Source organism: Mustela nivalis, assembly GCF_964662115.1.
Source record: "Mustela nivalis genome assembly, chromosome: 4".
In the NCBI taxonomy this organism is placed as follows: domain Eukaryota; kingdom Metazoa; phylum Chordata; class Mammalia; order Carnivora; family Mustelidae; genus Mustela; species Mustela nivalis.
The window spans coordinates 63,896,400-63,913,217 of NC_139023.1; the positions used below are offsets into that span (position 1 = coordinate 63,896,400).

Here is a 16,818-nt window from a genome sequence, read left to right on the forward strand (position 1 = left end):
TCCAGTACTAGTTGCAGATGTGTTTATTGTCAAACTTTTATTAATTGTGTTCCTTATTAAAGCACTCTCCCCTCCGGTCCCATGGGTTTCTTGGAGTGTCATCCTTCCATTGCTGATTTGGCCAAGAATGCAGAGGCCATCGCTCATCCCCTTCATCGCTCCCGTAGGAGGACCCCTTCCCCTTGCTGGCCTGGGAGCTGCTCCCTTTTCCGAGCAGGGGGAGGGAGTGGGTTACAAGGGTTGGGCCAGGCCTGTCGTATCTCATCACTGGGATGCCGACAGCTGGAGGCATGTGCTCATCTTTTCAAAGAAGGCTCGTGCACAGACTCTGCGAGGCCAGAGGTATCTATGGCTTGGACTTTGACTGTTACCAGCTGCGTCTTCCCCTGGACTCTGAGTCCCAGCCATCCTCACAGAATGCCATTTGCCCAATGCCATGACACTGCCCCCCAGCAGACTGCCTCCTCCCACCTCAGTTTTGTATTTACTGATAGTTGTTCAGTGAATACTTTTGAGGACCTACTAAGTGCCCAGCCTCAGGTGTGGCGCTGGGCTGAGAGAAGTGACCGCAGCATTTGCTCCAGAGCGCCCCTTTGGTAAGGAGAGGACTCCAGGGCGGGTAGGAGGAGAACTGTAGGTGTGTGTGGGGGCAGGGCTGGGCCTGCTGGGCCAGGCCTCATACATGGTTGAGTTCAGAGGTGTGGCACAGTTACTAAAACGGGGGATCCTGAATTGAGTGCTTCCTCTGTGCCAGTTTCAGATGAGTCAGCACTTGGGTTTCTAGTTCATTTTAAAGCTTATAACTGCCTTCTGCAGAAGGTACCATTATTATCTTACCAAAGAAGCACTTAAGAGATGGGCTGAGTGACTTGGGCAGAGCTAGACCCTACCCTAGGGCTCTTGCTTCTTCTCTGAGTCTTTGCAAGGAAGGGGGGGGCGGGAGAAAGTGGGGGCGGCCTGTGCCAGGGCTGAGGGGCTGGGGCTGTGTGTGGCCTGCACCTGGGGAGCAGTGGGAGGGGCTGTCCCTGGGGCCTGTGTCATGTGCTGGGCCTGGAACCTGTCTCTGACCTGAAGGCTCTGGGTAGTCCCAGAGGATTTTACTTACTTAAGGAGTGAAAAGTCCCCATGGCAAGAATGTGGCTCTTGGACTAGTCGAGAGGATTAAAGTGGGGTCTGGCCCAGCGCTGTGGTTCTTGTGGGTTGAGGGTACCAGATGTGCTGGGTAGAGGGGCACGGCACGTGTGGGAGGCGGTGAGGGCATGCCGGGGCTCTGGCTTGAACAGCATGGGGAATCTGCACGCATTTCAAGTGTTTCTGCCTCAGCAAACTGAAGGTCTGAAGCTGTTCTGAAGGTTGTCTGACACTCCTTATCGCGATTGTCTGGGCCCAAGGAACTTAGCAAGTACACCGGTGTTGGAATTCGTTTTTATAGATTGTCATATTTTGAATTGGAATCACTTATTGTATAGGCTTAGTATAATAGCATACAATTAAAAGGTGATTCATTTATATGCAAAGCTCAGCTATAAATTTCTTAGAAACTAAATAGCCAAGCTGAATTTTTAAAGAAATCCACTCTTTGGAAAAAAGTAACCATTGTCCTTCTGTAGATTTTCCCATGACTCTTAGTAGCACTTGCATCGTGTTTGAATTTCTTTGTTATCTTTGTTGAACCTTTTTTTTTTTAAGGTGAACATGGATTATGTTCTTGAACCTACAGGATTTTTGTGAACTGAAATGACTAGGTCCATTAATCATGTGGTAACACAGTACTGCAGAGAAGAGGGCCATCTGGCTTCAAGCATCAATAATAAAGGATGTAATTGTACCTGCATGAGTCATACAATCTGGCCTGCGTCCTATTCGCTCCTGCTTTGTGTCTCTGGCCCTTTATTCCATGCCTCTCTCCTGGGGCTGGCAAGGTCTGTGGGGGATCCCGGGCCGGGGATCTGGTGCGGTGGAGAGGCCCCCGCGCATTGGGCTGGAGTTGGCTGCCGTCACAGGTGTCGGCTCCCACTCTGTAGAGAGCCCGGAGCCGGGGCTTAATTTCGGGGCCTGTGAGCCCAAGCAGTGCCAACAACTCCCGTTAGAGCCAGAGCAGCAAGAAGGGCTTAGGAGACTCGAGTTCCTTTTCCTGCTCTCTTTGGAATATGTTTATTGCACGGTGATTTAAGAGCGTGGACTTTGGAGTCAGAGTGCAGGAGTCGGTATCCCGGCTCTGCCACAGCTCAGCTAGGTGGGCAAGTCCCATAACGCTTTTGAGCCTCATTTCCTCCTCTCCAGAATCTGGAGAGCCATAGGACCAGCCTCAGAGGGGCAAGGCAAGGATTCAGTGTGCGAGTGGACATCACATGCTCGGAACAGCACGGAATGTCCTAAGTGCCGCAGGTGTTTGCTGTTATTATTGTCCCCTTCTTGTGACACGCAAGAAACAACACAGTGTGAGAGGATGAGCCTGACGCCTCCATGCGTCCCTTCACTTACACATTCAGCAGACACTGCCCTGTGCCAAGGCCAGGGGCCTGTGGCTGGGTCGGGACACCTCAAGGAGCCTGTGGTGCAGCCGAGGGGACAGGTGTGCACACCAGCCAAGGTCTTTGGACTTGCCGACCTGCGTGTGATTTCCAGCCTCACCTCCCCTTATCTGTGTAACCTTGGCCAGTTACTCCTGGGCAGCAAGGGCATTCTGAATCCAACTCACTAGATTGTTATAAGAGATCACTTATGTGGAATATTTTTGTCCCATGTTTCCCACAGCCCGTGGCCCAGAGTTAGTACTCAAGGAGGGGCGGTTGTGACTTTTAATTAATAGGTCCAGCAAGTGGCAGGTGCTACCTCTGATTTGCCCAGGGTGCCCTGGGATGCATTGGACTTCCTCATAACTGGGCCAGAGCCTCTTAATTTGAGACGTATGGGTATATGGCAGCCATTTTTAGGAAATGTTACGTTCAGATATCTTTTCAAATTTCATAAAGGTTTTGAAAAGTAATTTTCTCTCCGCTTACATTATTTCAGAGAGATTTTCTAAACAGGGGAAGCAGAAATGACCAAGGATAGCTATGAGAATGACCCTAAAGCATGGTTCTCAAAGTATGGTCCATGGACTAATGTTGTCACCATCTCGGTGTTTGTTAGAAACCCAGGTTCGCAGTCCTCATCTCAGACCCACTGAAGAAACACCCCAAGTAGTGTTCTAGCAAATGCTCCAGGTACTGGTCACACACACTCACATTGCAGAAACACTGCTGTTAGAGAAGGGGTTGGTGGGTATAAGAGGCAAATAGCCATCTTTGCCCACAGCAGGTTAAATAAGTGGTCCAGAATATACCAGACGCCCATTGTGGCAGCTGCTGGTGAACTGGAGAGGCCCCTGAGAATAAAGTTGTGGAGAATGCATTTGAACACAGCTGTCTTGGGGTCTCCTGTCCTTGGGTTTGTACGGGACGGGGCTCTGGCCACATTGGCACCTCGGGGCGGCACATCCTTTGCCTCGTGAAGAAAGAGGAACCTTCCTTCTTGGATTCAGTGGTCCTTGCCCCGTAAAATTGAGCCACCGTGGGGGTCCCTCCCTGGATTACAATGAAGGGCAAGACTAACATGGCCTCTGCCTTTGTTGGACCTTACCATAGATCAGGAACACACAGCTTGAAGCAGAATAACTCTGCAGGTTATTGCAGCTGTGATAAGCCTGTGAAAAGAAGTGGTGTGCAGAAACAGTGTGATGGAAACCCATCCTAGGGTTTCCACACCACTGGTTTTTCAAGTGACCGCCTGTTCCCAGGTCCAGGGGTCATTCCTCAGCCCACGTCTTATCAAACTCTCTTCTGCTCCTTGTGAGCCTTTCTGACCTTGACTTCTGGGTCACTGCACTCTCCTCTGTGGGGTGCCCTTTGGATTTTATAGGGCCTCTCAGGTGCTTCTCTGTCTGTGGTCACCTCCTAGGGGACCTCAGTGGGACTCAAGGCTCTACCAGCAGCCTCCACATTTGTTCTCAGCCAGGACCTCATCCTTGAACTGTAGACCTTGCCTGCATGTTCCACTGGGTATCCACCAGCCACTTCCTGTCTGACTCTTACTTTGCTTTTTCTGTGCCATTGGGCCTGTTCCCTTTGCATCTTTCCCCATTTTGGAAAGTGGTAGCCTTCTTTTTCAAGTCTTCTTCTTCTCAAGTCTAAGACTTGAGAGTTGTTCTTGACTTCTCTCTTCCCATAGCCTCCTTCCAACCTGACTGGCGTTTTGCTTTTGTTTGCGTTCTGCCCGTGACTCTGACATGCAGCCAGGTTTGAGAAGTAGTGACTTGCTGGGGAATTTGGGTACTCTGGTGAAGTTGTGCAGATGAAATCTTATTAAAAGATCTCACTGCCATTGCCTGGCGTGCGGGAGTTGTGGTTTACTGTCTCTCGGTTGCTCGAACTATCGGAATGGGGGTTGGATTTATAAAGATAAATTAGCAATACTTACTATCCTGGTTCTGTTAATTGGTAGAAGTAGTATAAGATGTTAACCTATTAAGGAAAAGAATACACTGGGCATCTTATTGCCCTGAAATAACCACTATTTGCATTTTGGTATTGTTCCTTTCAATAATTTTGTCATGCGTGGTCTTTTGATTTCTATTTATTTATTTATTTATTTTGAGGAAAAGACCATTTAAAAAGTCAAAGCAAGTCTCTGTAATCTGAGATGTCAGAGGAGCTCAGGGTTGCCCACATTTAGAGAGCTGCTTCCAAGCAGAGTTTGTAAATCCTTGAGACCTTACAGCAGGTACATAGACTCGGGGATTCAGACAGCGTCCTGTTTGAGCTCCAAGGCAGCTGCCGACGGGTAGGGACTGCCATGGGCAGTGCGGCTTGTGGGCTCCCATGTCCTGGATAAGACATGTCATTTGAGCGGAGAAGTGTACAAGTGTTTGGGCGTGTGCAACCTGGAATGACTTGGATGGCCTTCTGGAATTTCCAGTCAGCTCTTAGATGTGAAAGAGAGAATCCCAGAAGGCGGCAAATCCAGAACAGCTGAAAGCAATATTCATTCTCCTCACTTCTGGGTTCTGTGAAGACTGGGTGGTCAGAAAAACATAAACCATCACAAACTGCAGGAAACACAAAGCCTGGATGGTCAGTGCAGGGGTCTGGTGACGGGCCTGCAGGTAATTCTAAAACAACTTGAGAAAACTACCTTCATCTTCAAAATAGGGTTGAATCCATTACAATAAAGAGCAGGTCCTAGTTGTGGGTAAGGAGCAAACATACTCTAACCTGTCTCCTGATGAGCACAGCTGTAAAACTGGAACATAGTACGTATAATACGAGTAGCTTTTCAAGCCTTCTGGAAAGTAAACGGTAACAGGCAGACCGCGGGAAAAGACCACAGTTCAGAGTACTGCTGACTCGATTGACCCTACCATTTTTCTTCTCTGATATTCCACAGCCCAAACTCAAGGTATCCTAAGACGCAGAGATGGGTGTTAATAAGCACTAGGTATTAGAGATGGGTTAGATCAGAGTTAGCACTAGGGAAGCCTTTCTAGTTCTGGATGAGGAGTGGTACTCTCACACTCAGAAAGCAGAAACCCTACTTTTCATTTTTTCCTTTTCTCTGTTTTCTCACACCCCAGCCCCTGTGCAGTCTCCCAACAGTAGAAATGGGCCAGCAGGAGCCTGAAACTCTCAGGAAGGGGACCTGATGAGAGGAGGTTTATTCCCAAGATGGTGGGGGAGACCCCTGATGCCCTCTTCTCTCTCCTCCTACCACTTAGCCCAAGGTTGTGGGAGGTGTGTGTGTGGCTAGAGAACTAGAGAAGGGGTGACCCAGGGAATCTGTAAGTTTTGGAGACATTGTGGAGAGGAGGAACTCAGGAAAGTGGCCTTGAAGGTTATTACGAACTCCTGGGCTGACTCCCAAGTTGTAGATACATGGATCTGACCATAACTAGCAACAATAGACTTGAGAACCGGACTTCAGGAACAGACTGACACCTGGTCCCATGCTGGCCGCTGGGCGATGCACATGGTGGGGATGATAGCCAACAGGCGCCGTGAAGGCTTTGAAAAGTCAGCTGACTTTGGAGCCACAACCCAGGAACTGCTACACAAAACTTTTAAATGAAAAATAACAACAACATGTTATTTTTAATTTATTATATTGCCTGGGTGGCTCAGTACGTTAAGTGTCTACCTTCAGCTCAGGTCATGATCTCAGGGTCCTGGGATGGAGGCCCACATCAGGCTTCCTGCTTAGCGGGGAGCCTGCTTCTCCCTCTGTCTCTGCCTGTGCTCGCTCTCTTTCTCTGACAGGAGGATGAATAATATCTTTAAAAAGAAAAAAAATAACCATAACAATAAAAAGCTAGTAAACAACAAAAAGCTAATTGGATAGTCCCAGTAGCAGAGCAAAGATGATAGCAGAAAGAGTGCGTAAACTTTGAGATCAGTCTGTAGAAACCATTCCATCTGAAGAATATAGAGAAAAAAGATTGGAGAAAGTGACTAAGCTTTAGGGACATGTAGGGCAGTGCTGACAGGCTGAACAGTGGCGCTCTTAGGGTTTTGGAAAGAGAGAAGAAAGACGGGGTGCAGAAAACATATTGGACTAGGGGCACCTGGGTGGCTCAGTGGTTAAGCCGCTGCCTTCGGCTCAGGTCATGATCCCAGGGTCCTAGGATCGAGCCCCGCATCGGGCTCTCTGCTCAGCAGGGAGCCTGCTTCCTCCTCTCTCTCTCTGCCTGCCTCTCTGCCTACTTACGATCTCTGTCTGTCAAATAAATAAATAAAATCTTTAAAAAAAAAAAAAAAAGAAAACATATTGGACTAGATAGTGTCTGAGTACGGCTTAAATCCAACAAAAGATCTAAGTTTATAGACTTGGGGAGGGGGGCTCCGTGAACTCCAGATAGGAGGAAGCCACAGAGGACCATACCGAGACGAATCATAATCGAACTGCTGAAAATAAAGACAAAAACTATCTTACATGCAGCCGGAGAAAATGGATTACTTACAGGGGAACGACAATTTGAATGACTTTGATTATTACATCAGAAACCTGGTTTTTAAAAGTACTGGAGGAAAAGAGCCATCAGTTCCAAATTCTGTGTCGGGCACAAAACCCTGCAGGGTTGCAGGTGAAACACAGGGGTCACGGATGAAGGAAGCATGGGAGAATTTGTTGCTAGCAGATCTGTGTTGCTGAAGGATGTTTTTCAGATGGAAGGGTCATTATACCTGAAGGAGACTTGGAACATTCGGAAGGAAGAGGAGGGGAAGAGTGAGGCTCTAGGTAGGTACAACAGACCCCCTGTTCTCTTTGTGAGCTCTTTCTAACGTGTTCCACTGAAGCAAAGACTAGCACATCATCTGGGTTCTCAGTGTCTGTAGATGTCACATAAAGGGACATGGTGGTAAGAGGCTAAAACAATTAAATGTGCATTATAATCCCTAGGTCAACTGCCAAATTATAACAGTAAAAAACACAAGACGTTAAAATGAAATTCTAAAAAGTTAAAGAAAATGAAACCAAGGCAGGAAGGGGGAAATAGAGGAAGGAAAAACAAAACAGACAAGATAATAAACTGAAACATACCAGTTATTATATTAATATAAATGGTCTGAACACACCAGTTGTGTGTCTGAGGGCCTAATCCTGACAGGTTGTCAGAATGGGTGAGAAAATTAAAAAGACCCAAATATGTGTTGTCTAAAAGAAACTCACTTCATATGTAAAATACGGAGGTTAAAATGAAAGGATGGGAAAAGATATACCAGGAAAGCACTAATTGGAATGAAGATGGAGTAGATAGAGTAGCATAAGAAAAATTAGATTTCAGAGGATGGGAGGTTCCCAGGATGAGGCAGAATGTCACCTGATAAAGACAGAATGACTCTGAATGTGTGTGTACCCACGAGAGCTGTGGAATGCATGAAGCAGAGATGGGCAGAGCTGGAACACGTGTACAAATCCACAGTTATTACTGGGTTGTCGACTCTAAATGGTGACCGGTAGACCACTGATGGAATCAGGTAGACTCTGAAGGACTGACTATGGGCCGGCTGGACTGATGGGTTTTTGGAGAACGCTCCGGCCTCCCACAGGAGCACAGCACACATTCTTGATGAGCATGCATACAGCATGCACCAGGAAAGACTATAACCTGTGTTATAAAAGCAACCATAAAGCTGAAAGGATTAAAATGACACAAAATAGGTTCTCTAACCACAGTGGAATTAGATCACAAAGCCGTGACACAAAGATAGCAAGAACCCACCCCAAAACATGGAAATTAAGTAAGTAACACACTTCTAGATAAATCATGGGACAATGAGGAGGTCACAAAGAAAGTTAGAGAATATTTTGGACTGAATGAAAATAGAACATACCAAAAATTGTGGGATAGAATGCTTAGAAGGAAATTTAAAGTGTTAAAAGGCTCATGTTAGAAAAGAACAAAGTTCTCTGATCAATAATCTTATTTTCTACGCTAAGAACCATAAAAGAAGCAAATAAACCCAGAGTAAGCCAAGGGGTGGGGGATAATAAACATAAGAACAGAAATAGTGAAACTGAAAATGAAAAATAACAGTGAAACCAAAAGCTGATTCTTTGAAGTGATGAAGAACATTGATCAAACGCTAGCAAAATTGACAAAAGGAGAGTGAGAGAGGGGATACTACAGAAATTAAAACAAAGATAAGAATGTCATAGATAACTCCACATTCATAAGTTTGAGAATTTAGATGAAATGGTCCATTTCTTCGAAAATCACAAGTCACCAAATCTCACCCAAGATGACTAGATGACCTGAATCACCCTCTAATTATTAGGAAATGGAAATCTCCAAGCCCAGGGAGTGTCCTTGGTGAGTTCTGCCAGTATTTAAGGAAAAATAACATCAGTTTTAGAGGTGAGCCCAGCTCCTGACACATTTTACGAGGCCTCTATTACCCTGATACCAAAGGAGACAAGTGTAGTACAGAAAAATCTGATTGCAGACCTGTCTCCCTTATGAAGATGCATGTAATCCCCAATAGAATATTGGCAAGTTGAGGGGCACCTGGGTGGCTCAGTGGGTTAAAGCCTCTGCTTTCAGCTCAGGTCATGATCTCAGGGTGCTTGGATCAAGTCCCACATCGGGCTCTCTGCTCGGCAGGGAGCCTGCTTCCTCCTCTCTCTCTCTCTCTGCCTACTTGTGATCTCTGTCTGTCAAATAAAGAAATAAAATATAAAAAAAAAAAAAAGAATATTGGCAAGTTGAATCCATTAATACTTAACAAAAAAAAAAAAAAAAGAAGGTCATACCCCACAACTAAGTGGCATTTTTGCCGGGAATGCAAGACTGGTTTAGCATTTGAAGATCAGTCGGTGTAATCCACCATATTGACAATCTTGGGTGAGCCTCAGGGGTTCTATCTGAGTGTGGGAACCTAGTTTCAAAAGTTGACAGGCTATACATGTGACCATACATGTGACACACTGGAAATGACAGCTGTAGTTCCAGGGATGGCGTGGGGTGCAAGGAGCAGGGAGGAGGTCTTGGGGCTGTTAGAATTTCTCCGCATCTTGATTGTGATGGTGATGGCTGGAAGAAAGATGTAGAACTTTCTGTTCTGCGGTGGCGGTAGCTGTTAGAAGTCATAGAACTATGTACATCAAAAATATTTTAATTTGAAAAAATAACGAATAATGAATGAATCCATCAGGGCACCTTTGACCCACGTTTCCATTTCTAGGGATTCATCCTAGAGATGAATCAGTATATAAGTAATCAGTATGTAAGTAAAATGATGGTTGCTAAGGGTATTGATTCCAGCACCAAAGGTTGGAAGCAAGCTCAATGCCTGGCAGTAGGGAATTGGTTAAATCCCTAAGTGGAATAAAGTGCAGATCCTAAAAAGTGAAACAAATAACCATTCTTTGAGTGTGCTCTGTACATATAAAGATACGTGCATATCTTTATAGATGCAGTGACTCTGTCTGGAAGGACACTTACACAGCTGATGGTGATCGAATTGCTTTGGAGAGGGGAATGCACTGGATATGTGGGAGATAGGGAAGAGGGTGACCTGCTTTCTCTGTATATCCTTTCGTATCTTTTAAATTTTGTTCTGTGTGCATGTCCACTCTAAAAAATATATTTTTTAAGATTTTATTTATTGGGGTGTCTGGGTGGCTCAGTGGGTTAAAGCCTCTGCCTTCAGCTCAGATCATAGTCCCAGGGTCCTGGGATCAAGCCCCACATCGGGCTCTCTGCTCCATGGGGAGTCTGCTTACCCCTCTCTCTCTGTCTACTTGTGATCTCTGTCTGTCAAATAAACAAATAAAATCTTTTTTAAAAAAGAAAAAGATTTTATTTATTTATTTAAGAGAGAGAGAAGAAGAGAGATAGAGGGCGAGCACAGGCAGGGAGAGGGGCAGAAGCAGAGGGAGAAGCAGGCTCCTTGCTGAGCAGGGAGCCTGATGCAGGACTCGATCCCAGGACCCCACGGATCATGACCCAAGCTGAAGGCAGATGCTTAACAGACTGAGCCCCCCAGCCATTCCAGTCTAAGAAATATATTTTTTTTTAGTTATTTATTTAACAGAGATCACAAGTAGGCAGAGAGGCAGACACAGAGAGAGGGAGGAAGCAGGTTCCCCGCCGAGCAGAGAGCTCGATGCAGGCCTCGTTCCCAGGACCCTTGGGTCATGACCTGAGCCAAAGGCAAAGGCTTTAACCCACTGAGCCACCCAGGTGCCCCTAAGAAATATATTTTTTTAAATGTGTGTAAGGGGCATCTGGCTGGCTCTTTTGGTAGAACATACAACTCTTGATCTTGAGGCTGTCTGTTCGAGCCCTACATTGGTGTAGAGATTACTTAAGAATTAAAAAAATCTTTTTTAAAAAAAGAAACTGTTAAAACAATATAAAAAGAGGCACCTAGGGGCTCAGTTGGTTAGGCAACTGCCTTAGGCTTGAGTTATGATTCTGGGGTCCTGGGGTCAATCCTCTTATCGGGCTCCCTGCTCAGTGGGGAGCCTGTTTCTTCCTCTCCCTCTACTGCTCTGCCTGCTTGTGCTCTTGTGCTCTCTCTGTCAAATAAATAAATAAAATCTTTAAAAAAACAAACAAACAAAAAACAAACCAAAACAAAAAATGCGTGCAGAGTGAGAGAGGAAAAATTTGAGGAGTTTTGGGCCCAGGATAGCAAGATGAAGCCAGAGGTGAATGGGTGTCCCCAAACACAACCCATGTCCCTCCAGAAGGATGGTACAGATCAGACATTGAGCTGCCCAGTGGCCAGAGCAGAGAGGGCTACGTTCAACAGCTGTGGTGGTCCCTTATTGGAAGCTGAACCTGTTCTGGAAGTTCAGGCTTGTCAAGGTGGTAGGCAGCATGTGTTTGTGTGCAATAGAGACCTTTCAGTGGAGTCTCAGGAGGTGATCGTACAAAATTTCCAGTCCCGCTTAATTTGGGTTTTTGGAGAAGGAGCAGGTTAATTATTTATCAGACTTGTACATGAGACCTTTCTGGAGGAGACGGGACAGCAGTGATGGGAAGTTTCTGTAGAGAAAATGACAAGGTCATTGAATTTGACCTCTGTGTTTATTCTTTGGATAGATTATCTCCTACTGTTGCGGTATGGTTAATTTATTCTGAGAAGTATAGCTCTTGTACTGAGAAGTATAGCTCTTGTACTTCAAGTGCCTTTCAGGGATATAAACTCTGAAATTCCAGTGCATAGTACCTCTTACGGTTTGCTTATTTTTCTCGATGTGGAAGTGATAAATTCCCCATCTGTCTGCCCATGTGGCTCCCAGGAAGAGAGAGGGATTTGGGAACAGAAGCCCACATATTAGTTCCCTCAGATCTTCCTGGGGGCCTCTGACAGGGCAGGGGTGAGAGATCTGCAGTTTGGGAAGGCAGGGGGACCATGAGAGAATTCTGACTGGGATCAGGGGACTCCAAGTCTTGTCTTGGTTCTGTCATCCACAGTCAGTTGTGTGGCCTTGGGCCAGCGACTTTATCTTCCCGAACTACAGTTCCCACTCTCCAAAGGTCCCATGCACCTTGCCCGTGCTTGGAGGGTCAAGTAGGCTGAAAGCACTCCCAGGGCAGCGGCTGGCGTCCAGTGGGAGCTCAGTAAAGGTCAGTGGCTCCTCCTGTTCCAGTCTAACCTCATGGCTACACCTTCGCTGTTGTGGGTGGGTAAATTAAAAAAAAAACCCAAAACACATAAAAACCAAAAACCAAACCAGCTTTGCTGCAGGAATGTTCAGTGTAGTTTGGAAATTGCAATTGGCAAATCAGCCTTGGATTCCATCTGAAATGGCTTAAAAAATGTTTTGTTTCAAATTCAAAATAATTTATGAAAGAAGACACAAATGATCGATGTAGGTAGGGTAAAACAGGAACGCCCTCTTTACCCCAAGACTTCTGAGCCCCTCCTGGTGGGAGTCTCTGACAGGTTAGTACCCACCCACCCACACTGCTTGCATACACATTTCGACCACATAAATACACTCGTTGTGGAATCGTAGGCCATGTGAGCTGCACACACTCTCTTTGGCATGTGCATGCTAGGTATTGGGAAAACTGGAACAAAGAAACGACTCAAAGGTACAGTAGGCTTGTGCTGAGCCAGAGAGCACCATTCATGTTCTGCAGTCAAATGCTCTACCCCTGAGCTATAACCCCAACCACTCACAGTCTGAAGCCGGTTTCCCACTGACCTTGGGCTCTGGCAATGGCGTCTGCATTCTGGTGGCCCATCCTGTCACTAGAACCAGAAAGATGCATTTCATGGTAGCAGCAGAATGGAGGCAGCTTCCTAGGAAGACCCGGAGAGATGGCCATTGGGAGCTTTCAAATGCTTTTGCCCTTGTCTGGGCAGTTTAATGTGTTGACATGGAAAGAGTGACAGCCGAAGAACACCGCTCTTCCATTGATCAAATTGGCAATGGAAAACTGAGATTCTCAGGTATTTTATAGTCTCTCAAATACAGCAGCGGGAAGACACTTCCAGTGAGCAAGGGTCCTAGGGCTGGCTGGCTTGTCTTGCATGTCCAGCCTGGAGTGCAGGGCCCAATGCCTGCCAGGCGGCCTGAGGAGACCTGATCAGCCGGCTTGGCGTGGAAAATTTTCCCTTCTCCCCTTCTAGGTTCCATTGCCCGTTCTGTAATGAAACACAAGACAGATTAACAGGGAAAAAACTAATTTTTTATGTATGGGAGACTTGGGTTTGGACTTGGGGTAGTAGATTAGTGAAGATGTAATAAGATTTTTTGACGCAGCCTTTTTGGCCTTGAGTTCTCAGTCTCTGGTGACAGGATTCCTCTGTCCCTCCTGATGCAGGAAGGGTACCTCTCGGACAGGAAACTTATTCCTGCTTTCAGGGGGACAGAGGAAGGTCAGAGTGTCCTTGCACTCACTGTTTCTCAAGAGACTTTAACTTGGAATAGTGTGCCAAAGTGGCATGTTTGCAGTGTTATATTCTGTGCTCCTTCATAGGTGACTATGTAGGACTCTGAGAAACCTCAGATTGGTGGAGAGTGAGGCATTTTCCACACCTCTCTGTGACTTGTCTAACTTGAACTCAGAGTGTTACTTTTAAAAAACCGCTTGTCGGCGTGGAAGCACTTTGGATGCGGCCTTTGCATTGTAGACGGTAGTGGAAACTACCCATGGTGATTCCGGAAGTAATAGGCAAGTGCCCAGTTTGTTCCTTGGTTTCATGGCTGAGTCTAATCGTTAATGTGGCTGTGGGCACATGAAGGTAGCGCCGGTGTAGGACACTGAAATCTTAGTTCAAGGGCAGTCCCCCAGAGAATTCGGCTCTGGAGTTGGACAGCCCGGATTCAGATTGGACCTTGCCACCTCCCATCTGCTGCTTTTCCGAGGAGGCCACTCAGAGCCTCAGGTGCCGTGTTTGGGGACAAAGAGGTGGGGGAGGGGACACTGGCATTGCCTGTGTTAGTGTCCTGGGGCCACTGTGACAGTGCCACGGACTTGGGGGCTGAAAACACCCCACATTTATTCTCCTACAGCTTTGGAGGTCAGAAGTCTGAAATGTGTCTTCCAGGCCAAAATCAAGGTGTTGGCCAGGCTGGTCTTTCTAGAGGCTCTAGGAGGGAGTCCCTTCTTTCCCTTCCAGCTTCTGGAGGCTGCTGGCATTCCTTGGCTTGTGGCTACCTCACTCCAACCTCTGATCCTCTTGTCTCCCTTTCTTCCATAGTCATACCCACCTCTGCCTCCCCCTTTTAAGGATACCTGTGGTTATTTTGGGTCCCTGCAGATAATCCAGGATAATCTCCCCCATCTCAGGGTCCATAACCTTAATCACATCTGCAAAGACCCTTCTCCCATAGAAGGTCACATTCACAGGTGCTGGGGATTCCAATATGGTTTTAAGTGGGAGCCATGGCTCAGCCTAACACAGTCTCTACCTCATGGGATCATTAGAACTGAGACTCACTGGGTCTCAGCCCAGTGCTCCCTCCTAGATAGTGTTCCGAGAGGTCTTCCCTGCCCTCCCTGTCTGGCTGACCTTTCTGGCCCCCATCAGTCACCACAGTCATAGACTTCGCTGTTTCCCATCTTAAGTTCTTGCTCGGTTGTTTCTTTACGGCCTGCCTCTCAACCCCTGCTAGACTACAAGCTCACGAAAGCGAGGTCTAGAACTTGTTTGCTCAACCATTCTTTATCTCCAGGGTCTGGAACTGCGCCAAGGTTTAGTGGGTAGTTAATACATATTTGTTAAGTGGATGAATGAGTGTCAAAATTCAAAACATACCACTTTGTGGGCGTTTTTCTTCTTATTTTTATGACAACATAGGCATTTTCCTGTATCCTTAGATAGTCCTTCATTTTTTACTAAGTAGTGGCCTTCTGTGTAACATGATTTACTTAACCAAATCCCTAGGACTGAAAGTTGTTCCTTCGGTAATCTTTTGATCCCAGTGAGATCCAGGGGCTGGTTTCTAAAGTGTATGCAGCCCTGGGTGTCATAAGAGGCGTGGAGAGCTGAGAACCCATTCGTCTGTGGGAAGGGAGCCTGGCAGTGTTAGCCCTCTCTGGCTCTGGGAACTCCTTCCAGAAAGCCCGCAGTTAGCCCGCAGGCCAGCTGCCTCCGGGGGCTCTGGAAATCTGGGAGGTGTCTTGGGCACGTCTGTGGTTTAGCAGTCGTCTGCTTGCTGGTCTGGGATGATATGAAGGCAGGGACTGTGCTCATCTGTGTTCGTCTGTGTTCCTGGGGCCAATCACCAGAAGTGCGTGGATGGAGGGATGGAAGGGAAGGAGAGGAAATGACTGCCACTGTTCTCAGAGGTTTTATGGTTCCCTGAGGGAAACACCTCTTCCCCCCCCCCCAAAGATTTTATTTATTCACTTGAGAGAGAGAGAGGGAGTATAAGCAGGGGGAGATGCAGGCAGAGGGAGAGGGAGAAGCAGGATCCCTACTGAGCTGGGACCCTGATGCGGGGCTCAATCCCAGGATCTGGCATCATGACCTGAGCCAAAGGCAGATGCTTAACCCATGGAGCCCCCCAGGCACCCCGAGGGAAATGCATTTTAAATAAACATGTAATTACAAGTGTGATCAGTGCTGTGAGCAATGGGAGCTGATGCTGGGAGAGAATGATGGGCCTTGTTCTGGTCCCGGAGGGCAGGGCAGGGGGTGCATTTCTGCTGTTTGCGACAAGATCTGAAGGACGGTCACCAGACATTGCATAGTCCCTTTCACTTGTGAAGAAAAACTGTAAACCTACAGAAGGGTTCCAGGAATGATTCAGTAAGCACCACATATAGTCCGCTGAGACAGAACAGTCACTGACATTAGGATATTCATATTATCGTGCCTCTATTTTTTTTTTCATGGAACCATTTGAAAGTAAGTTGCAGGTATTGTGACATCTTACCCCTCAATATGCCAGCATACAGGTCTACAGAGTGGAAGCTGTCCTACGGTCAGCATGAGGCTATTGCCACACCTAGGGGGATGGTCAGTAATTCTGTGTGACTTTGACCAAGTTCACGACCAGACCACATTCTGCTTTTCCCCAGTTGCACCACACTGTTCTTATGAACCGGCATCCAGTCAGGCTTGTGTATTGCCCTTAGCTTTTTTGTCTCTTTATTCTCTTGGTATAAAACAGTTATTCTGCCGTTTTCTCGTGACATTTACCTTTTCTTTTTTCCCCTTTCCTCCTCCCTCCCTCCCTCCTTTCCCTCCTGCCTTCCCTTTTTTTCTTTCTTTCATTCATTCATTCATGACCGTAGGTCAAAAATTCATTTAAAACATGGAGAAGTTGAGTGAGATGGTAAAATTGATGACAAGGGCATTTGAAGAACTAGGCATTTATTGGCATAAAAACAAAAAAAAGGAATTAGAACAAGATTGTTAGGTTGGATTTAAACCTACAGCCTGGTGGGAACAAGAAAATATAACCTCTGGAGTTGTTCTTTCTACTGGACATCAGTCTACAAGTTAGTGTTGTCCATCACATTTTCTGGACTCTAAATAAAGTAATAAATAGCATGGGCACACCCTCCTGGAGGACTGAATAAACTGGCTGATGTGTTAAAAGTGCCCAGGGATGAAGTGAAAGGACACCCCACCCTCCAATGCTTTTGTCTTCCAAATTTCGAGTAATTTCTAAGGCTTTCCTTAATCCTTCTTCCAGAATCAAACTCTCTCTCTTGATCTTCCTGTTACTTTTTTTTTTTTTTTTAAGATTTTATTTATTTATTTGACAGAGAGAGATCACAAGTAGGCAGAGAGGCAGGCAGAGAGAGAGGAAGGGAAGCAGGCTCCCTGCTGAGCAGAGAGCCCGATGCGGGACTCGATCCCAGGA

The 16,818-nt window shown here is 46.5% G+C and overlaps 1 protein-coding gene across 10 annotated transcripts in view; it reads left to right on the top strand.

The window, feature by feature from the left end:
• TBC1D14 (TBC1 domain family member 14) overlaps positions 1-16,818 on the top strand; it is a 104,642-nt gene that overhangs the window by 48,156 nt on the left and 39,668 nt on the right. The window lies entirely within an intron of this gene.